The sequence below is a fragment of the Pseudophryne corroboree genome, chromosome 1 (assembly GCF_028390025.1).
Source record: "Pseudophryne corroboree isolate aPseCor3 chromosome 1, aPseCor3.hap2, whole genome shotgun sequence".
In the NCBI taxonomy this organism is placed as follows: domain Eukaryota; kingdom Metazoa; phylum Chordata; class Amphibia; order Anura; family Myobatrachidae; genus Pseudophryne; species Pseudophryne corroboree.
The window spans coordinates 277,932,365-277,956,474 of record NC_086444.1 but is presented as its reverse complement, the minus strand read 5'-3'; the positions used below and the strand labels follow the sequence as shown (position 1 = coordinate 277,956,474).

General features: G+C 44.9%; 1 long non-coding RNA gene across 3 annotated transcripts in view; it reads right to left on the bottom strand.

Annotated features, from left to right (window-relative positions):
* Positions 1–6,186: 6,186 nt before the first annotated feature.
* Positions 6,187–24,110, bottom strand: part of LOC135057359 (uncharacterized) — a 43,916-nt gene continuing 25,992 nt past the window's right edge. For all 3 annotated transcript variants that reach the window (XR_010244136.1, XR_010244134.1, XR_010244135.1), the window contains exons 3-4: positions 6,530–6,628; positions 6,187–6,406 (exon numbers count right to left, since the gene is read on the bottom strand). This is a non-coding gene — a long non-coding RNA (uncharacterized LOC135057359). The remainder of the gene's footprint in view (positions 6,407–6,529; positions 6,629–24,110) is intronic.

The window sequence follows — 24,110 nt, the reverse complement described above, 5'->3', positions numbered from 1 at the left end:
TATGGGTACAAAGAGGATCTGTGCTGAGCGATGTATTTAATGAAGAATCCATTCACACAGCCAATCGCAAGGTGATTGACAGAAAGAGGGCGTTTATGGGTGGCAACTGACCATTTTCTGGGAGTGTATGGAAAAACGCAGGCATGTCCAAGCGTTTGCAGGGCGGGTGTCTGACATCAATTTCGGGACCAAAAAGACTGAAGTGATTGTAGCGGCTGAGTAAGTCCAGAGCTACTAAGAAACTGCCAAAATCTTTTTTGTACCACTCGGCTGCAAAAGCGTTTGCACACTTGCAAAGCAAAAATACACTCCCCACATAGGCGACGACTATCTGATTGCGGCGCTGCAAAAAATAGCTAGCGAGCGATCAACTCAGAATGACCCCCCCCATGTGCACTGCAGGGGAGGCAGATATAACGTGCAGAGAGAGAGTTAGATTTGGGTGGGGTGTGTTCAATCTAAATTGCAGTGTAAAAATAAAGCAGCCAGTATTTACTCTGCACAGAAACAAAATAACCCACCCATTTCTAACTCTTTCTGCAAATGTTATATCTGCCCCCCCCCCCCCCCCCCCCTGCAGTGCACATGATTTTGCCCAACTGCTAACAAATTTGCAGCTGTGATCAGGTCTGAATTACCCAATATACAGCTCCTGCCTCGCTTATTGGATAAAAGCCCTGGGATGGAATCAAATCTGACTAGAACTATCTACCTGAATAAAAGCATTGGACAGAAAGCTACAACGTAGACATTCTTGGCCTATCACCAACTGCTCCCTAAACACTGGAGTAAATTGAATAAGGGCCTAATTCAGACCTGATCGTAGAGTTTCACAGACATGCAGGGGGACGCCCAGCACAAGGCTAATCCACCACGCGTGTCTGGCCTTCCCCAGCCGCACAAGTAAAAAAGTATCGCACAGCAGTGATGCTTTTGTACCTGAGGAGTAGCTCCCTACCAACGCAGCTCCTGGAATGGAGCTTCTCATTGCTTCCTGGGTCGCAGCGGCTGCGTGTGACGTCACGCAGTCGCCATGGCCTGCCCCCCACATGGCCAAACACCGCCGACCTGCCCCCTCCCGCCCAGCGATCGCAGGGCTGAGATGGCCATCGGCTCTCTGGCCTGCACATGCGCACTGCAGCGCATACGCATGGGCAGTTCAGACTTGATTGCCCGCTGTGGGAGTTCAATTTAAGATGGTATGTTACCCATAGCAACCAATCAGATTTTACTTCTCATTTATCTAGCACCTTCTAGAAGATAATACCTGGAATCTGATTGGTTGGTATGGGCAATATTCCATCTTAAATAGAACTTCCATCTTAGTAAATTTACCCCACTGGGTCTGGATATTAGGTATATATAATATATAATACTTTTGTTTTTCTTCATTTTTTGTCCTGGTAAGACTGGATAAAGGCTGTAGACCTCCCCTATCCTGTCTGAGACCTAGGGGGTCATTCCAAGTTGACTGCTTGCTGCGGTTTTTCGCAGAGCAGCGAACAGGTTACTACTGCGCATGCGTATGCACTGCAATGCGCACGCGCGTTGTACGGGTACAAAGCGGATCGTTGCTGGGTGATGGATTTAACGAAGAATCCATTCGCACAGCCGATCGCTGACAGGAAGAGGGCATTTATGGGTGTCAACTGACCGTTTTCAGGGAGTGTTTGGAAAAACGCAGGCGTGTCCAGGCGTTTGCAGGGAGAGTGTCTGACGTCAATTCCGGGACCAAAAAGAATGAAGTGATCGCAAGGGCTAAGTCCAGAGCTACTCAGAAACTGCAAAAACTTTTTCGTCCCGCTCGGCTGCACACGCGTTCTCCCACTTGCAAAGCGAAAACACACTGCCTCGTGGGCGGCAACTATGCGCTTGCACGACTGCTAAAAGTAGCTAGCGAGCGATCAACTCGGAATGGCCCCAATGTACTCACCTGTGGTAATGCAGAGTGTGTATGTCTTTATAATTAGCCTCACTACTTATTCTGGAATGAATACACAAGACGTTCAACGACAACATGCCTGTATCTGTGGTAAATTTAAGGTGGGAATATTTTAGAACTGGTGATGTTGCCCATAGCAACCAATCAAATTCTATCGTTTATCTTCTAGAAGCAGTAAATGTTAACTAGAATCTGATTGGTTGCTATGGGCAACTTCGCCAGTTCTAAAAAAAAAAATCCACCTTAGTAAATGTTTCCTCTTGTTCAATAAGTGTCTATTCTTCTTTTCCAAAAACTGGCCTTTTACCATAAAAACATCCCCATGTTTAAAATTGCTGACTGCTGCCTTTAACAGTATACTGTATACCAACATCATCCCAGAGGTAATTGGATCAGTGTGCACATGGTGCCAGGGCCGGTTCCGGGGCTTCTGGCGCCCCGGGCGGCATTAGGGGGAGTGGCTTCATACAGGGGGCGTGGTCAGTTACGCCCCCTGTACTGTTGTAGGATGTGCGCTAAGCGTCTAGTTCCCTTCGTGGAGAGGACTTTTGCTGTGCGGTGCGCGATGACGTCAACGCGCACCGCACATCATTACAGTGAAGGTCCTCTCCAGGAAGGGAAATTAGACGCGTAGCGTCTAGTTTCCCTTCACAGCGGGCAGCCCACGAAGGGAAACTAGACGCGTAGCTTCTAGTTTCCCTTCACAACGGACAGTGGGACAGCGGGCCGCAGCAGCGGGGGGCACCACAGCAGCAGCGGATCTTGCCATGGTGCGGCGCCCTCCGGATGGAGCCGGCGCCCTCCGGAAGGCGGCGCCCCGGGCAAAAGTCCTGCTTGCCCATGGCAAGTTTCGATAGTGCATGGTGCCATCAAAAAGTAGAGATGTGCGGCTGGCACTTTTCGTGTTTTGGTTCTAATTCCCCACTCGTGTTTTGGTTTTGGATTGGTTTTGCCAAAACCACCCTTTCGGGTTTTGGTTTTGGATCTGGATGATTTTTGTAAAAAACATAAAAATTACTAAAATCACAGAATTTGGGGGTAATTTTGATCCTACTGTATTATTAACCTCAATAACATTCATTTCCAGTCTATTCTGAACACCTCACAATAATGTTTTTAGGCCAAAAGGTTGCACCGAGGAGGCTGTATGACTAAGCTAAGCGACACAAGTGTGCGGCACAAACACACGGCCCTTCTAGGAGTGGCACTGTAGTTGCAGACAGGATGGCACTTAAAAAAACTAGTCCCCAAACAGCACATCATGCAAATAATAAAAGAGGAGCAATGAGGTTGCTATATGACTAAGCTAAGCGACACAAGTGTGCGTCACAAACACCTGGCCCATCTAGGAGTGGCACTGCAGAGGCAGACAGGATGGCAGATATATATAAAAAAAGGCCCCAAACAGCACATCATGCAAATATGTAAAAGAGGTGCAATGAAGTAGCTGTATGACTAAGCTAAGCTACACAAACAATTGGCCCATCTAGGAGTGGCAGTGCAGTGTCAGGCAGGATGGCACTTTAAAAAAAAAAAAAAGGCCCCAAACAGCACATCATGCAAAGAAGAAAAAGAAGTGCACAGAGGTTGCTGTATGACTAAGCTAAGCGACACAACCACCTGACCCATCTAGTAGTGGAATGCAGTGGCTGAATGTCGAAAGTGGGCCGCAATTTTTCAGACCACTGACAGGATCTCCTGCACGCCCCTGTCATTTTTAAAAAATTCTGCAATTGGTTGACTTATACGGCAGTACCCCTGGACTAATACAGCAGTACCCCTGGACATATACGGCAGTGTCAGACAGGATGGCACTTTAAAAAACCATGCCCCAAACAGCACATGATGCAAAGATGAAAAAGAGGTGCACCAAAGTTGCTGTATGACTAAGCTAAGCGACACAAGTGTGCGGCACAAACACCTGGCCCATGTAGGGGTGGCACTGCAGTGGCAGACAGGATGGCACTTAAAAAAACTAGGCCCAAAACAGCACATCATGCAAAGAAGAAAAAGAGGTGCAATGAGGTAGCTGTATAACTAAGCTAAGCGACACAAACAATTGGCCCATCTAGGAGTGGCATTGCAGTGTCAGATAGGATGGCACTTGAAAAAAAATAGTACCCAAACAGCACATCATGTCATGCCAAGAAGCAAAAGAGGGCAATGAGGTAGCTGTATGACTAAGCTAAGTGACACAAGTGTGCGGCACAAACACCTGGCCCATCTAGGGCTGACACTGCAGTCCCACTGCACTAATGGCGGATACCAGATGCATGTCTAACACCAGCATAGTTGGTATGGCCTCAGTAATCCACTTTGTAACAGGGTATATATATATATATATATATATATACACGGCAGTATCACTGGAATTATATGGCAGTACCGCTGGACATATACATCAGAATCACTGGACATATACGGCAGTATCACTGGACTGGACTTATACGCCAGTATAGCTGGAATTATACGGCAGGATCACTGGAATTATACGGTAGGATCACTGGATTTATATGCCAGTACCACTGAACATATACGGCAGTATCACTGGACTGGATTTATACGCCAGTACCACTGGAATTATACGGTAGGATCACTGGAATTATACGGCAGGATCACTGGATTTATACACCAGTACCACAGAAATTATACGGCAGGATCACTGGAATTATACGCCAGTACCGCTGGAATTATACGGCAGGATCACTGGACTTATACGGCAGTATCAATGGACATATACAGCAGTATCACTGGACATATACGGCAGTATCACTGGATTTATACGCCAGTACCACTGGAATTATACGCCAGTACCACTTGAATTATACGGCAGGATCACTGGAATTATACTGCAGGATCACTGGCTTTATATGGCAGTACCGCTAGACAGATACAGAAGTATCAATGGTCATATATGGCAGTATCACTGGACATACACGGCAGTATTACTGGACTGGACTTATACGGCAGGATCACTGGAATTATACGGCAGTACTGCTGGACATATACGGCAGTATCAATGGACATATACGGCAGTACCACTGGACATATACGGCAGCACAGGGACACCACCACTGGACTGATGCAGGACAACACACCACCACTGCAATGGACTGGACTTATACAGCAGCACTGGACATATGGCAGCAGAGGACACAACCACTGTGACTGGACTGATGCATCACAATACACCACCACTGAACTGATGCAGCACAACACAGCACCGCTGGAGTAGACTTATACAGCAGCACTGGACATATGGCAGCAGAGGACACCACCACTGTGACTGGACTGATGCATCACAATACACCACCACTGAACTGATGCAGCACAACACAGCACCACTGGACTGGACTTATACAGCAGCACTGGACATATGGCAGCAGAGGACACCACCACTGTGACTGTACTGATGCATCACAATACACCACCACTGAACTGATGCAGCACAACACAGCACCACTGGACTGGACTTATACAGCAGCACTGGACATATGGCAGCAGAGGACACCACTACTGTGAATGGACTGATGCAGCACAAGACACTACCACTGAACTGATGCAGCACAACACAGCACCACTGGACTGGACTTATACAGCAGCACTGGACATATGGCAGCAGAGGACACCACCACTGTGACTGGACTGATGCAGCACAAGACACTAACACTGAATTGATGCAGGACACTGAGGACGGAAACACGTCCTCTCTCTACACTGCCGGAGTGAAAATTGCGGCGACGCGCGGCGACTTATATGAAATCCAAACCCCGCGAGAATCCGACGGCGAGATGATGACGTTTTGCCTCGTTCTGGTTTGCAGGAATCAATGTCGTGCAATCTATCTTTGTTCTAGGGAAATGGCTTGCTACCAAGCACCACCTGATGGGTAGGTGAGCAAGCCTGACTGCAGCTGGTGAATATAACGTTCGAAAATGTTTTACTTACCTTCCCCACAGCCGATGGAGCGGGCTGGCACGGCTGATATGATTTGCACATGCACACCTGTGACTCATGTGCACAGCCGCTGTCGCACTTGTCACACGCACATTATAAGCGTGGATAGGCGCATTATAACATGCATGTGACCAGCATGCACATGTGATGAGCTGTGCACCAATGCCCACCCCTGCAGATTTTATAGAAGCATACAGATGTCAATCCTAAGAAAAACATGAGAGGAGAGGGGTAACACCAAGTACTATGCTAGTATACCAAAGAAGCACTTTGAGACTAGTGGAAGCAGAATTAACAGTATTTAATAGTAGTATTCATAAACTCAGACTGAGAAACAACTGGTAAGTGGAAGGAAAGATCCAATTATGAGAATGTCTTAAAAGTTAAAACCAGCAAAACGTAAGATGAACTTCAGGCAAACTTGTGGCAATAGACAAAGAAAGGACTGGAGTAATGTCTGGTGTTTAGGTGGGTGCACCTGCTGTTTCTTCTGACCCATTAGATCTCCTGTAACAAAAAGAGAGAAGAGATATTGGGGATATTCAATTAGTGCCTATTCGTACCAATCAGCACTAATTCGACCTATATATGTTCAATAGCACCCGTATTAGGATCCATTTCTGCCCATACCTTTTCGTTTTCTACAAAACATGTGTTACGGCGGTGAATTCGCTGATCCACGTGGTTTTCTCCTGTACCGGCATAGAATAGGTCGAATGTAAATTTGACCTAAAAATGGGAAAAAAGTGCAGTTTTTACGACTGGCCAAAAAAAGGCACTAATTGAATTCCCTCTTTAGCAACAATTGCAATAAAGAGGGAAACCAACAGACCTAGCAAGGTATAGGGTGGGCAAGGTATATTTGCTAGTGCTAGGTGGCAATCCTATTCCCTAGAATATAGATTCCTGCAAACTACTGTTTATTCGTCGGGAGGCATGCCACCTAGCAAGTGCAACAGCTGGTGGGTAGACCACCACATACCTGGTGCATACCTCTCAACATGACCCTCTCCAGGAGGGACACAATGCTCTGCTGCTGGACTTTTTTCTGAATGTATGATTGTCTGCACCTGTGTTGAACAAGTTAATGGTTAAGAAATGTGTTTCAGCACATGTGATGGCAATCATAAATTAAGAGGGAAGACCAGGAGCAGAGCATTCTGTCCCTCCTGGAGAGGGTCATGTTGGGAGGTATGCTGGTGGTTGCTCTCAGAAGCTCAATCCTTTGGGGATTGGAAGGTCTCCAATACTGCTTAACAAAAGTACAAGTGGAGGAGCGACGAGAGGCCTGCATAATGGATTGCAATGGCATCCCTTTGGAAACTGCAGAAGTGACAGCAGCATCACGGAGGGAATGACATTTGTGCAGTGAAGTGTCTATACCTGAATATTGCATAAACAAAACTATCCTTCCACAGATCGTGAAAGGTCTGGCAGTGCGAAAAGGCATAGGCAGTTTAGCCACTTAAAAGCAGGGTTTCCAAACGCGGTCGTCAAGGCACTCCAACATTTCAGGTTTAAGGATAACCAAGTTTGGACACAGGTGACTTAATTTGTACCTCAATCAATGTGCTTTAACCATCTGTGCTCAGCTATGGTTATCTTCAAAACCTGGACCGTCAGGGTGCCTTGAAGACAGCATTTGGGAACCTCTGACTTAAATAAAGGAAGGGAAAGGGCGCTAGTAAATACCACTCACAGTAAAGGAAAATAGCTGTCTGTTTAAGACACACCCACAAAAAGAAGAGCTGACCCTCATAAACATGCACAATAATAAAAAAAAAAAAGAGTGCAGGCACCACTAATAAGTTTTGTTTTCAATAAATACTTTATGATTAAATCAACGCTTTAAAAACATATAAATATATTTAGTAATTCATAAGTAGCATTAAAGAAATCATTTAAAAGCAACAACACTGTAATTTTTGTGACTTTATAAGGCATTGATATATTTCTTCAATCATCCGGTTTATAACTCTAGATTCAATAGTATTATAAAATTCCCTTGGGTTGTAAGGGGTTAAGTACTTCAGTCATTATCCAGTTAACACTAATAACTAAGTAGAGATGTGCGGCTGGCACTTTTCATGTTTTGTGTTTTGGTTCTAATCCCACATTCGTGTTTTGGTTTTGGCTTGATTTTGCCAAAACCACCCTTTCGTGTTTTGGTTTTGGTTTTGGATCTGGATGATTTAAAAAAAACAAAACATAAAAACAGCTAAAATCACAGATTTTGGGAGTAATTTTGCACCTACGGTATTATTAACCTCAATAACATTCATTTCCACTCATTTCCAGTCTATTCTGAACACCTCACATTATTGTTTTTAGGCCTAAACGTTGCACCGAGGTGGCTGTTTGACTAAGCTAAGCGACACAAGTGTGCGGCACAAACACCTGGCCCATCTAGGAGTGGCACTGCAGTTGCAGACAAGATGGCACTATTCAAAAACTAGTCTCCAAACAGTACATGATGCAAAGAAGAAAAAGAGGTGCAATTAGGTAGCTGGATGGCCAAGCTAAGCAACACAAGTGTGCGGCACAAACACCTGGCCCATCTAGGAGTGGCACTGCAGTGGCAGACAGGATGGCAGATTTAAAAATTAGGCCCCAAACAGCACATCATGCAAAGAAGAAAAAGAGGTGCAATGAGGTAGCTGGATGGCCAAGCTAAGCGACACAAGTGTGCGGCACAAACACCTTACCCACCTAGGAGTGGCACTGCAGTTACAGACAGGATGGCACTTAAAAAAACTAGTCCCCAAACAGCACATGAAGCAAAGAAGAAAAAAAGGCGCAAGATGGAATTGTCCTTGGGCCCTCCCAACCACCCTTATGTTGTATAAACAGGACCTGCACACTTTAACAAACCAATCATTTCAGCAACAGGGTCTGCCACACGACTGTGACTGAAATGACTGGTTTGTTTGGGCCCCCACCAAAAAAGGAAGCAATCAATCTCTCCATGCACAAACTGGCTCTACAGAGGCAAGATGTTGACCTCATCCTCATCCTCCGATTCCTCACCCCTTTCACTGTGTACATCCTCCTCCTCCTCACAGAGTATTAATTCGTCCCCACTGGAATCCACCATCACAGGTCCCTGTGTACTTTCTGGAGGCAATTGCTGGTAAAGGTCTTCCTGGAGGAATTTGTAATTCATTTTGATGAACATCATCTTCTCCACATTCAGAGGAGGTAACCTCCTACTCCGATTGCTGACACGGTTACCTGCTGCACTAAACACTCTTTCGGAGTACACACTGGTGGGGGGGGGGGGGGGGGCAACTTAGGTAAAATAAAGCCAGTTTGTGCAAGGGCATCCAAATTGCCTCTTTTTCCTGCCAGTATACATACGGACTGTCTGACATGCCTACTTGGATGCTGTGACTCATATAATCCTCCACCATTCTTTCAATGGTGACATAATCATATGCAGTGACAGTAGACATGTCAGTAATCATTGGCAGGTCCTTCAGTCCGGACCAGATGTCAGCTTTCACTCCTGACTGCCCTGCATCACCGCCAGCGGGTGGGCTAGGAAATCTTATCCTTTTCCTTGCAGCCCCGGTGGCGGGAGAAATTGAAGGACGAGCTGTTGATGGGTCACGTTCCGCTTGAGTTGACAATTTACTAACCAGCAGGTCTAATCACCTCTGCACACTTGTGTCTGCTTGAAAGAGAGATACAACGTAGGCTTTAAACCTAGGATCGAGCACGGTGGCCAAAATGTAGTGCTCTGATTTCAACAGATTGACCACCCTTGAATCCTTGCAAAACGAATGAAGGGCTCCATCCACAAGTCCCACATACTTTGTGGAATCGCTCCGTATTAGCTCCGCCTTCAATTTCTCCATCTGCTTCTGCAAAAGCCTGATGAGGGAGAATGACCTGACTCAAGCTGGCAGTGTCTGAACTGACTTCACGTGTGGCAAGTTTGAAGGGTTGGAGAACCTTGCACAAGATGGAAATCATTCTCCACTGCGCTTGAGTCAGGTGCATTACCCCTCCTTTGCCTATATCGTAGGTGGATGTATAGGCTTGAATGGTCTTTTGCTGCTTCTCCATCCTCTGAAGCATATAGAGTGTTGAATTCAACCTCGTTACCACCTCTTGCTTCAGTTGATGGCAGGGCAGGTTCAGGAGTGTCTGCTGGCAATCCAGTCTTCGGCACGCAGAATGCCGAAAGTGGCCTGCAATTTTTCGGGCCACCTACAGCATCTCTTGCACACCCCTGTCATTTTTCAAAAAATTCTGCACCACCAAATTAATTGTATGTGCAAAACATAGGACATGCTGGAATTTGCCCAGATGTAATGCACGCACAATATTGGTGGCGTTGTCCAATATCACAAATCTCCAGGAGAGTCCAATTGGGGTAAGCCATTCTGCAGTGATGTGCCTCAGTTTTCGTAAGAGGATATCAGCTGTGTTCCTCTTATGGAAAGCGGTAATACATAGCGTAGCCTGCGTAAGAACGAGTTGGCTTTTGTGAGATGCTGCTACTGGTGCCGCTGCTGTTGTTGTTGCTGCGGGAGGCAATACATCTACCCAGTGGGCTGTCACAGTCATATAGTCCTTAGTCTGCCCTGTTCCACTTGTCCACATGTCCGTGGTTAAGTGGACACTGGCTACAACCTCATTTTGTAGGACACTGGTAACTCCTTTTCTTTTCTTTTTTTTCTAAGAATTTTATTGACAGGTGGTTACAGTAACAGCAAATACGAGCAAATGCATGTAGTACAAAACAGCCCGAATGGGCGCATAGGTTAATGATACTCCATATCAATTCAACAATAGTATAGTGTGTGTTTTAGAGTAAACAAACATTTAATGTGTTAACAGAGAATCATGTCAGGTTATGCAAACACCAAATAGAGGCGGTCACGTAGATAGAAAAATACTAGAAAGAACTAGAAAGGAGCAGCAGAGTCAAGCGTCTCCAGAATGTACCATCTGGTATCCTGAAAACAGTTTCACAAAGCAGCCTTAATTGTCGGGGATAGAGTGAGGATATACGGTAACCAAATCTGGAAGTGTTTCTCAGTTAGTTTATCTTTCTGTAATGTGGTGTTGGTCCAATCTAAATGAAAAAGATGGGAAATCCTAGGGTGTAGAAGTGAAATAGGAACGGGTTCAGTGGAGATCCACTGGGAAAGCATCGTTTTCTTTGCTGCAGCAGCCAGTTTAATTAATAAAATACGATTTCCTTTAGATAATGTGACGGGGGTAGAGGCTGGGTAGATACCCTAGAACGCCCAGGTTTTGGTTATAGTAAACTGTATTTTTAATTCTGCTGTAATATACAATTGAAGTGCCTGCCACAATACTTGCACCTTAGGACAGGACCATAGGCAGTGGACTAGGCCTGCATCCGGGGAGACACATTTGAAACAATGGGAAGAGGGGGCTGCACCAATGAGAAATCTCAATCTAGGAGTGACGTATGCTCTGTGCAGGATTTTCTGATGCATTTCCGTATAGGTGACTGAGCCCTAGTGTTTTATCTAAGTAGCTGTTGGCATCTAAAATAGTTTTTAAAGTGAGATCCGGAAACTCAATTTTCCACTTCAGCAGGCCTGTCGTGCCAGAGTCTAAATTCAGTAAGGGGCGGGAGTGTGTGTGTATATATGCTATTGAGAAATGTCCATTCGGTTCAAGGCGGAAAGTTTTTTCTAAGGTATTAGAAATATCTTGTGGGGTTAGAAGAGATAACAGTGTTTGTATATAGCTGCACGCCTGGAGGAATGGGAATAATGGTATTAGTAAGGTCGGGAAACGTTCCATGACCTGTGAATGCGTGAGTAAAATTAAACTTTGAGTATCTAAAAAGTGATGAACATATTTCAGTCCCCCGTCATACCAATTGCGGAATATTGTGGAGGTAGTATGTGGTGTGAAGTCAGGATTACCCCAAAGAGGTAAAAATAAGGATTAACTGACGTGATAGCTTAAATTGAGAGCGAATCAGCCTCCATGCGGCACAGGTGGAAGAGAGAAGCGCGTTGTCCTTTATATAATCAGGCATGGAATTTGGTGGGGTATGTAATAGGGACACCAAGTTCCAGGTGGGTATAAAGGATTGTTCTAAGTATGTATTGGTATATATGTTTTGTCCACCAATCCAGTCCAAGGCAATTCTATAATTCGCTGCCATTGCGTACGCACGAAGGCATGGTAAATTTAGACCACCAAGTGACCGTGGTTGTCGTAATTTGAATAATGAGAATCTTGGGCGTTTACCCGCCCAAATTAATTTGGTCAGTGCATTGTCTAACTGAGCAAATACGCTTTTAGGTGGGATCAGTGGAAGCATCTGTAGCACATATAGGAGGCGTGGGAAAATAATCATCTTATACAAATGACTTCTACCAGTGTACGTTAGAGGTAGATGGGCCCATCTGGAAAAATCTGTGTAGGTTTTGGCAAGCAGTGGAGAGAAATTGAGGGAATATAATTTGGAAGGGTGGTCAGGAATTATGATACCTAAATAAGTGATACAGTTATTCGTAGCCCAATGGAATGGAAACTATTTTCCCCACCCCATTTTAGCCGAAGGGAAGAAGGCTAGAGCCTCCGTCTTTGAATAATTGATCTTGAATCCAGACACTGCCTCAAAAGAATTTAGTATATTCAGTAAATGTGGTAAGGCCTCATGAGGATTGCTAAAATAGAGCAATATGTCATCAGCAAATGCTGAGAATTTAAGTTCCTGGTTAGCTAATCGAATACCCTGCCATCCTTCCTCCCTCAAGAAGTGTCTGAGAAGGGGATCCAAGGCAAGATTAAATAAGAGGGGAGACAGAGGGCAGCCCTGTCTGGTCCCGCGATGTAATATGAAGAGTCTGGAATTATGGGCGTTAATCGTCAAGAAAGCTTGGGGGTTCTGATAAAGAGTGTGAAATACATGTAGGAAGTCAGGACCAAAATTCTGGTGTCTAAGTATCCTATCAATATGAGCCCAAGAGACTCTGTCAAAGGCCTTGTCTGCATCACAGCTGATGACCACATTTCCCGCTTCCAGTGAGCCATGGGATTTGGTCATGGCCGCTAATACAGAGCGGACATTGAATACTGAATGTCTGTTGCGTAAAAACCCTGTTTGGGCAGGGTGAAGCAATTTGGGTAGTACCAACTGAAGGCGGGAAGCGATAATCTTCGTGAAAATTTAAAAATCTTGGTTCAATAGCGAGATGGGCCTATAGGATGAGACCAGGGTATGATCTTTGTTTGGTTTGGGTAAGACTATGACTCTAGCTATGTTAAAATCTGGTGGAGCCGGACGGCCAGTCAGAATTGAATTATAGAGTTCACCTAAGTGTCTTTTAACGTGTGGTAGAAGTATTTTATAATAGGCTGCCGATAGGCCGTCTGGGCCCGGAGATTTTCCATTGGGGAGGGATTTTATGGCGAATTCCAACTCTTCGTCTGTAATGGGAGTGGTGAGTAGTGTTCTATCATCGTCACAGAGAGTAGGGAGGTCAGCCCGTATTAAAAAGTCTACACCCATATCTGGTTGGCCAGAGGGAGCGGTATACAGATTTTCGAAAAAGGTCAGGAAGGTGTTACTTATTGCCTCCTGGGTCAGCGAAGGCATAGCATGGGTATCCCGAATTGAAGAGATATGTTTAGGGGTGACGTGGGCTTTTACCATGTTAGCTAGTAATTTCCCGAGTCGATCGCCCCAACAAAAGTATTTATTAGTTTGAAAGGAAAGAAAAAGAAGAGCGGGCAGAGAAGATGGAAGAGCATACTCCCTACCTCCCCGCCCCGGCAACAGATATAAAACAAACCCAATTAGAAATGACAGTAAGAAGCATCTATATGAAATCAGTAGTACGTCATCCATCAGTAAACAAGAAGAAAAAGTATTATAATAGAAGGATACTTGACATTCCAGAACAGTCAATCAGCATCATCCATGCGGGAGTCCGACCGATGTGTGGATAATGACTTGAGAAAGTTCCGAGCAGTTTCAGGGGAATCAAAATAATATGGCTTGCCCGCATGGAAGATTCTCAATTTTGCAGGGTAGAGAAGAGCAAATCTGATATTCCGAGAGAAAAGTTCCTTGCATACTGGGGAGAACTCTCTGCGCTGTGAGGAAACTTGAAAGGAGAAGTTCTGAAAGAGAAGAAGCTTGGAGTCCTCATAGCAGAGGCCGGCACTTTTGCAGTAGGCCTCCATAATTTTCACCTTATCCAGATAATTTAACAGCTTGAAAATTACCGGTCTGGGGCGTGATTGGGCAGACTGGGAGGGTTGCCTTTCAGGGCCAATGTGGTGAGCCCGTTCCACCAAATATGAGGTCGGTGAAGAAGGGAGCTCTAAAGTTGCGGGGAGCCAGCGGGTAACCAAATCCATCAAGTCTTTTTGTCTGACTGATTCTGGAAGGCCAATAAGGCGCAAGTTACCAGACGATTGCGATTTTCCAAATCTTCAATTTTATCGGTCATGGCCGACAGAGTACTATCATGTGTTTGCTGTTGAGATTGTATCGCGTGTTGATCGTCTTCTAAGGTAGAGATACGATCCTCAGCCTCAGTCAAGCGTTTGGTGTGTTGCGCTATTTGGGCAGCAGCCGAATTGATGGCCTCTAGCAAAGGCGCCAGTTTCGCATCAAACAAGGGTGATATGATTTCCGTGATTTCTCTGGCCTTTTGTATAGCAGATGGACTAGCTCTAATATCAGCAGGTGATGGATCGTCTGTGTCCCTTCCACCCGGTGAGACAGGGGACCTTGGTTGTATTGGGCTATGATCCCTATCTTTGGGTGCTGTTTTATTTTTATTTTGAGAATTTTTATGTGTACGAGGTGTTTTAGCCACATACTTTTCCATGGTAGTAATTGTGATCCGAGCGGGTCTCAGTGGGGGAGAAGGGGAGTCCGTTGAATGAATCTGTTACAGAGGTGCTGCTGATTATTATTAGAGGACCATCAATTTTATATTCGTCGCAGGCGTAGGCTTCAGGCAGCGACCAGCACGGTACCCGAAGGGCCCACGGCGTGGGGTGGTGCTGGTCCTCTTATAGGCGCAGGCTGATGGGTGTTGTAATCTTGTGTGTCCTTGTCGTTATGGTAGCCGGTTCCAGAGGGCAGCGATGCGGGTGAGGGGCTGCGGGAGGCGAGGGAGCCGTCAGGAGGCCTGTGGCCACAGGAGGCAGCTGGCCGGCTGCAATATCATCAGGGGCACAGGCCAGGAGAACGCAGCTGCAGCAGAGGAGCAGAGTGAGATGCTGCCAGCCTGGCCTACGGGGGCCACAGCAGTGAGTTGCAGGCAGCCAATGTCCCTCCGGCAGCTCAGGTAGTGGTGCGAGTGAGAAGCTGCGGGGGGTGAAGGTGCCGCCAGGAGGACCGCGGTCCCAGGACGTAACTGGCGGGTTATGATGCCGCCGGGAGTGCAGGGCAGGAGGTTGCAGCCGCAACGGGAGGGGAGAAGGAGACGCTGTCAGCCAGGTCTCCGGGGCTCGTAGGCGGCTAGGAACCCTCAGGCAGCCTGGGCTCGGATGGACGCGAGCACCAAGATGGCTGCCGTCATTTGTTGCGCACAGCGTGTGCGGTCTGCGGTGGGCGTGTGCGGTCTGCGGTGGGCTTGCAGGGGGGAAGCGAGCCGGGAAGGGCACCACTTTGCTCCCTGTTATCTCCGGGTCCCGTGTCTGTAAAAACGGGGCTCCTGGTCCAGTTATAGCGGTATGGGGGGCTATAGTAGTAGGCTGGACGGAGAGCTCTTTGCTAAAAGCTGCCGATCCGTTCGGCCCGCCCACCGGAAGTCGGTAACTCCTTTTCTGACGTCTGTGTACATTCTCGGTATCGCCTGCCTAAAGAAGTGGAACCTAGATGGGTTTTGTTACCGGGGACACAGTACCTCAAATAATTCTCTAAGTCCCACTGAACTAATGGTGGATACCGGACGCACGTCTAACACCAACATAGCTGTCAAGGCCTCAGTTAACCGCTTTGCAAAAGGATGACTGCTGTCATATTTCATCTTCCTCACAAAGGACTGTTGGACAGTCAATTGCTTACTAATACAAGTGGTCTACCGACATCCCCTCTGGGATGATAATCGATTCCCAGCAGCAACAACAGCAGCAGCGGCAGCAACAGCAGCAGGCGTACCACTCAAGGATCCTCTGGAGGAATCCCGGTTAGGAGAGGACTCCTCAGTCTTGACAGTGACATGGCCTGCAGGACTACTGACGTTCCTGACTGAGGAGGAAGTTGATGTTGAGGGAGTTGGTGGTGTGTCATGCAGGAGCTTGGGTACAGGAGGAAGAAGGGATTTAGGTGTCAGTGGACTGCTTATGCTCTTACCCAAAGTTTCACAACTTGACACTGACTTATGATGAATGCGCTGCAGGTGACGTATAAGGGAGGATGTTCCTAGGTGGTTAACATCCTTACCCCTACTTATTACAGATTGACAGAGGCAACAGATGGCTTGACACCTGTTGTCTGGATTTGTGGAGAAATAATTCCACACCGAAGAGGTGGCTTTTTTGGTATTTTGCCCAGGCATCACAATGGGCTTCTTCATCCCATGGACAACAGGTGTCTCCCCCGGTGCCTGACTTAAACAAACCACATCACCATCAGAATCCTCATCGTCAACTTCCTCCTCAGCGCCAGCAACACCCATATCCTCAACCTGGTGTACTTCAACAGTGACATCTTCAATTTCAATATCAGGAACTGGACTGTGGGTGCTCCTTCCAGCACTTGCATGGGACGTGGAAATGGTGAAAGGAGCCACCTCTTCCCGTCCAGTGTTGGGAAGGTCAGGCATCGCAACCGCCGACACACTTGGACTCTCCTTGGGGATTTGTGATACCATCTCAGAACGCACAGTTCTTTTCTGTGCTCTTTCCAGCTTAACTCTTTTAATTTTTCTAGCGGTGATGTGAAGCTGAACCACTAGCCATGAACATAGGCCAGGGCCTCAGCCATTCCTTGCTACTCTGTGTCGTAAATGGCAGACGATTTAAATTTCTTTTTTTGGTTCTTTTTACTGAACTTTGGCTTTTTGGATTTTACATGCCCTCTACTATCACATTGGGCATCGACCTTGGCAGACGACGTTGATGGCATTTCATCGTCTATGTCATGGCTAGTGGCAGCAGCTTCAGCACTAGGAGGAAGTGGTTCTTCTTGATCTTTCCCTATTTTATCCTCCAAATTTTTGTTCTCCATTATTTTTTGAGAGTTATATAAGACAATGGGGGTCATTCCGACCCGTTTGCATGCATCGGTTTATCGCTGCGGTGCGAACGGGTGCGGAATGCACATGCGCGGTGGCAGCAGTGCGCGAGCGCGATGTTGCCCGGCGACAGGGGTCGCCGGGTTACGTCGCGTCTAGAGAACAAAGCGGTCGCAGAGCGGGCCGCTAAGAAGATTGACAGGAAGAAGGCGGACCTGAGCATCTCCACAGCGTTGGTGGACGTTTTCGGGGAGTGGATTGGAAAACGTAGGCGTGTCCAGACCAACTGAGGGTGGATGTCTGACATCAGAAGCAGCTTCAGCATAACAGGGATCATCACACAGGGTAAGTAGGTATAGGGCTGGTCAAGTTCTGCTTGAAATTTATTTAGCTTAGCAGGGCTGCACAAGCGATCGCAGCCCTGCTAAGCTAAAATACACTCCCCCATAGGCGTGGACTATTGATCGCAGCAGCAGCTAAAAGTTGCTGGCTGAGATCAACTCGGAATGACCACCAATATGCGGCACAGGAATGACTGGAATGACTGATTGCCAGGACACTACTACTGGTCTGATGCAGCACAACATAGCAACACTGTAAGGGACTTGTTATTATTATTATACGGCAGCAGTGGACATATAGCAGCATACCACTGTGAATGCATACCAGCATACCACTGTGAATGCCTGGTCACTGGAATGACTGATGGCCAGGACACTACCACTGGTCTGATGCAGCACAACACAACAACACTATAAGGGACTTGTTGTTATTATTATTATTATTATACGGCAACAGTGGACATATAGCAGCAGCCCCTAGACACTTCCCCTGGTCTAATGCAGGACAACACAGCACCACTGAAAGGGACTTATACAGCTAAACTGGATATATGGCAGCAGAGGACACCACCACTGTGACTGGTCACTGTGATGTTAGTGTATTAGAATGCTTAATATTTGTAGACACTCCCTTACTAACATGTGTGAGCCTGAATCTTCAGTGATGGTCCCTCAGACCAGGGGGATGCTGGGAAATGGGTGGTCCAGTGTGCAGTGTGTCTGGAGTTGGTGATGTAATACACAGCACAGCAGTGAACTCACATGTCTCTGTATCCTTATGACTGGATTTACAAACATATGAACAAAACATGGTGTCGGAAGAATTTTAACTTGGACTGCTAGTGCTCTCAGAGTGTGAAAGAATCTTGCAGCAGTCTGTAAGGCTGTGATACTCGGTGTCTACAAAGCCTGCCGTGTGCTCCTCTCTTCAAACAGTGAGTAACCATGGATAAACTAGCTCCTCCAACCGGCATGCTGATGTCTGGTAACTTGTCTGAAAACTAGAAAAGATTTAAGCAAAGGTTTAATATATATCTTGCTGCATGTGGAGCTGATACAGAGGCTGACAAAACGAAGGCATCCATTTTCCTCCATGTGATAGGAGAGGATGTGCTGGACATTTATAATAGTTTTCAGTTTGATGGGGGCAGAATATGGTGCTATCTTCTATAATGCAAAAGATTGAAGATTACTTTGTGCCAAGGAAAAATGTGACATATGAAAGATATAAGTTTTTCACATATGATCAGAAGTCTGTAGATGGATTTGATCAGTATGTTACAGAGCTGCAATCACTCAGTAAAACCTGTGAGTTTGGTGATTTAAAGGATTCACTGATTAGAGATCGTATTGTCTGTGGAATATATTTTACTAAAAACACAGCGCTTGCAAACCACCAAAACTGTTTGATTATATATATATATATATATATATATATAAATATATCCACAAAGGATTCCTGCGTCTCCCACCGGTGATACTGTACCACCAAAGATAATCTATATAGGAAAAATAGTATGCACTATCAAGGGAGCGCTGGAATCTTATTGGATTTTAAATATATTTAATTTATTTGTACTCCAATTAACAACATAAAACCATATATATGTATAAATTCATGTATAAAAATACTCTAATCCACATACAGTAACTCATAAAAAATTGCCCTTAGAGTTCATTTGTAAATAGTGTCGATGAAGTATCTTTTATATATATGTATACTTAGTAACAATTGTTACTTTTGGACTGCCGTCTCTTTAGGAATGCCGGAATACAAGGTGCAGTCATTAATTTTGGCCACTTGTGCAGATTGATAAAGTTGACAGGGGGAGAGCGCTGTGTATTCAACTGTCCACAGCGGTATGCTACGACCCCGATTTATATATTGCCATATTAAATTTCTTTAGCCGGAATACGGATATAAGATAATTTCACTCACTTATGAGCTTTTTGCTGCTGACAGGGGGAGTCCGCTGTATTGGATCTTTGACCGCAGCGATACACTCCACCCCTGTGCTGTCTAGCAACAGTAGTGGTCACAGGTTACTCACGGCTATAGCAGCTTTAGATATCCTCTGACGAAACCGCCTGCCAGTTTAGCGGAGAAACGCGTAAGGAAGGCACCAGCACCTGCATCTTGCTGCCCGTTACTACCTACCTTCTCTGACTGCCGGAAAGTCTACAAACAGGGTAAAGGCTACAGCGGGACCGAGCTAAGGAGGTCCGCACCCTGTTCATTCTAAAGCTGCTATAGCCGTGAGTAACCTGTGACCACTACTGTTGCTAGACAGCACAGGGGTGGAGTGTATCGCTGCGGTCAAAGATCCAATACAGCGGACTCCCCCTGTCAGCAGCAAAAAGCTCATAAGTGAGTGAAATTATCATCTTATATCCATATTCCGGCTAAAGAAATTTAATATGGCAATATATAAATCGGGGTCGTAGCATACCGCTGTGGACAGTTGAATACACAGCGCTCTCCCCCTGTCAACTTTATCAATCTGCACAAGTGGCCAAAATTAATGACTGAACCTTGTATTCCGGCATTCCTAAAGAGACGGCAGTCCAAAAGTAACAATTGTTACTAAGTATACATATATATAAAAGATACTTCATGGACACTATTTACAAATGAACTCTAAGGGCAATTTTTTATGAGTTACTGTATGTGGATTAGAGTATTTTTATAGATGAATTTATACATATATATGGTTTTATGTTTTATGTTAATTGGAGTACAAATAAATTAAATATATTTAAAATCCAATAAGATTCCAGCGCTACCTTGATTGTCCGTGGAATACCTGATAATGGACTCAGAGAGAGAGATTGCTGAGAGAGCAAGACCTAACACTAGACAAGGCAGTGACTATGTGCAGATCTGCAGAAATAACTAGATTTCAAGCCAAAAAGTTACACAAGGAAGTTGATGCTGCTGTCCATGTAGTGCAGAACACAGAGCAGTCTAAGCCACAGTTGAATAAGGAAATGTGTAGTAGATGTGGAAATGCTCACAATCCTAAAATGTGCCCGGCTTATGGTAAAACCTGCATGAAATGTGGTAGACTTAATCATTTTGCCAAATGCTGTAAAATGAAAAGGGAAACAAGCAATGTGCATGCTGTTAAACAAACAGAGGAATTCTTTGTGGATTGCATTGAACTTTGCAGTGCAGATAAGAAAGAATGGATTGTCCCTTTAACTGTGAACAAGATTGTCATTCCCTTTAAGTTTGATACTGGCACGCAGGTGAATTTAATATCGTTTCAAGACTATAAGACTTTTAGAGTAAAACCTAAAATTCATCCAGCCAAAGTGAAAGTTACAGGGTACACTGGGGAGGAAATTCCTGGGAAAGGTACATGCTTAGTGACACTGAAATATAAGGGACAACAGTTTAAAACATCTCTACTGATTGTGGATAAAAATGTGCAACCGATTCCTGTGAGAAACTAAGCTTGCTAAAGAAAGTTTTTATGGTGACATCACAAGTAGAAGATGACTGCAAATCGATGTTTACAGAATACAGAGACTTGTTTGAAGGTCTAGGTGTTTGCCTGGAGAGCATAAAATAAATATAGACACGCAAGTTTCTTCAGTGATACACCCCTGTAGAAAAGTGCTGTTTGCGCTGAGAGAAAAACTGAAACAAGAGTTAAATCGCATGGAAGCCTTAGGTGTGATACAGAAAGTTGATGAGCCTACTGAATGGGTAAGCGCCTTAGTAATTGTTGAAAAGAAAAATGGACAACTCAGAATATGTCTAGACCCCAGAGATTTAAACAAAGCTATTAAACGAGAACATTTCAAACTACCAACCAGAGATGAAATCATGTTGCAATTTGCGGGAGCAAAATGGTTCAGTAAATTCGACGCATCTTCAGGATTCTGGCAAATGAAGCTAGATGAAGCCAGCTCAAAGCTTTGTACATTTAATACACCAGAAGGTCGATACAGATTTCTTCGACTACCATATAGAATATTGTCTGCTCCAGAAGTACATCACAAAAAGATACACATGATTTTTGAACATATTCCAGGTGTTGAAACAATGATGGATGACATTATTGTCTGGGGATCTACAAAGGAAGAACATGATTCTAGATTGAGACAAGTAATGGAACTTGTCAAGAAAGTGAATCTAAAGCTAAACAAGGACAAATGTGAATTTGGCGTGAATACACTTACCTTTATGGGCGACGTGGTCTCGGATCAAGGTGTAAAACCAGACCCAAGGAAAATATCAGCCATAGTGAACATGGAACGTCCTAACAACAAAGACGACGTCAGAAGATTCCTAGGAATGAGTACTTACTTAGGAAAGTTTATTTCTCAACTCTCTGAATGAACAGCCTCTCTTAGATGGTTGTTGGACAAAGATAACGAGTGGATGTGGTCACATGAACAAGAAGAAAGTTGGCAAAACTTGAAACAGATCATTACAGAGCAACCAGTGCTAAAATTCTTTGATCCTGCGAAAAGAATAAGAATTTTAGCAGATGCTTCGCAATTTGGCCTAGGCTCAGTGCTGTTACAAGAACATGAGGCTACATGGCAACCAGTAATCTATGCATCAAGAGCACTGACAAGTGCTGAAACAAGGTATGCTCAGATAGAAAAAGAACTTCTAGCGATCACATATGCATGTGAGCGATTTCATCAGTTTGTGTATGGTCAAACATTTACAGTGGAAACTGACAAGAAGCCATTGGTAGCTATCATTACTAAATCATTACATGACTGTCCCATGAGAATTCAACGAATGCTCATCAGACTACAGAAATATGATGTACACTTGATGTACTGTCCCGGCAAATACATGTACATTGCTGATACACTTTCTCATGCTGTGGACAAAAGTGAAGGTTCCAAAAGTCTGATGGGCGAAGAGATAGAAGCCTATGTTAATTTGATCGTAGCTTCTCTACCAGTGTCTCTTGCAAGACAAGAACAGATTAGGAAAGAAACTGAGACATGACACAATGAAAGTGTTGAAAGATATCATTCTGAAAGGTTGGCCAGCAGAAAAACATGCGTGCCCGCTGTCTATCCATGATTATTGGATGTACCGCAGTGACCTTACAGTTGTCGATGGTATTATTTACAAAGGCAATAGGTTTGTCATACCTGCACGACTAAGAAAAACTATGCTGTGCAAGATACATAAAGGCCACTTAGGAGAAGAAAAATGTAAGCGGAGAGTGCGTGAAGTTATGTATTGGCCAAGAATGAACCAAGACATAGCACAGACTACAGCTACATGTGAATTATGTCTTACGTATAGACCGAAACAACAAGTCGAGCCACTGAGTCCTCACGCAGTGCCAGAGAGACCGTACCAGAAAGTTGTTTGATTGTAATGGGAAAACGTACATTGTCGTGACTGATTACTACTCTAACTACCCTGAGGTGAAGACACTACATACAACTACTAGTATAGCCGTAATCAATTGCATGAAGTCAATCTTTGCAAGGCATGGTGTTCCTATGGAAGTGTTAATTGACAATGGTCCTCAGTTTTCCAGTGCTGAAGTTAGACAATTTGCTGATGAGTGGGAATTTGTCCATACTACGTCAAGTCCCCACTATCCATGCTCAAATGGGTTGGTGGAAAGTTCAGTAAAAACTGTAAAGAGTTTCATGAAAAAAGCTCAAGAAGGTAAAGAAGATTTCTACAAAAGTCTTTTAATCTACCGCAGTACACCTTTACAGAATGGACTTTCTCCTGCACAAATGCTGATGGGAAGGAGGATTAGAGCAAATCTCCCGATACATGATGAATTGCTTAATACACATAACTCAGCGTTGGTCAGACTGAGTAAGGAACGTCAACAGGCGAAACAGAAACTGTTCCATGACAGGTGAGCAAAAAGCTTATCTGATCTAAAATCGGGTGACCAAGTACGTCTCAGAGATCACGAGAAAGGTATTTGGGGGCAGAAAGGTATTGTGCAAGCACAAGTAGCACCAAGATCTTATACTATACGTACAGAGCGTGGAACGGAAGTAAGAAGAAATCGGGTGGATTTAAGATCTCAACCTAACCATAATGAAGACAATATGACTGAAGAATACCCTTCATCTGACATGTATGATGATCCTGATAATGGTGAACAAACCACGATTCTAGAAAGGTCCAACATGGTCGATGAAACACAGACTGTGTATGAAAGACCCAAAAGGGAAATACGCAGACCTGAGAGACTCATTGAAACGTGTTAGATGATGTTCTTAATATGACGTTGTTAATTGTTGCATTGAAGCGTATAGGGCTTATCTTTAAAGAAAAGAGGATGTGATGTTAGTGTATTAGAATGCTTAATATTTGTAGACACTCCCTTACTAACATGTGTAAGCATGAATCTTTAGTGATGGTCCCTAGGACCAGGGGGGTGCTGGGAAGTGGGTGGTCCAGTATGCAGTGTGCCTGGAGTTGGTGATGGAATAAACAGCACAGCAGTGAACTCGCATGTCTCTGTATCCTTATGACTGGATTTACAAACATATGAACAAAACAGTCATTGGACTCATACTGCAGAAGACACTTCCCCTGGTCTAATGCAGGACAACACAGCACCGCTAAAAGGGACTTATACAGCTACACTGGATATTTGGCAGCAGAGGACACCACCACTGTGACAGGTAACTGAAATGATGCTGCACAACAGCGGG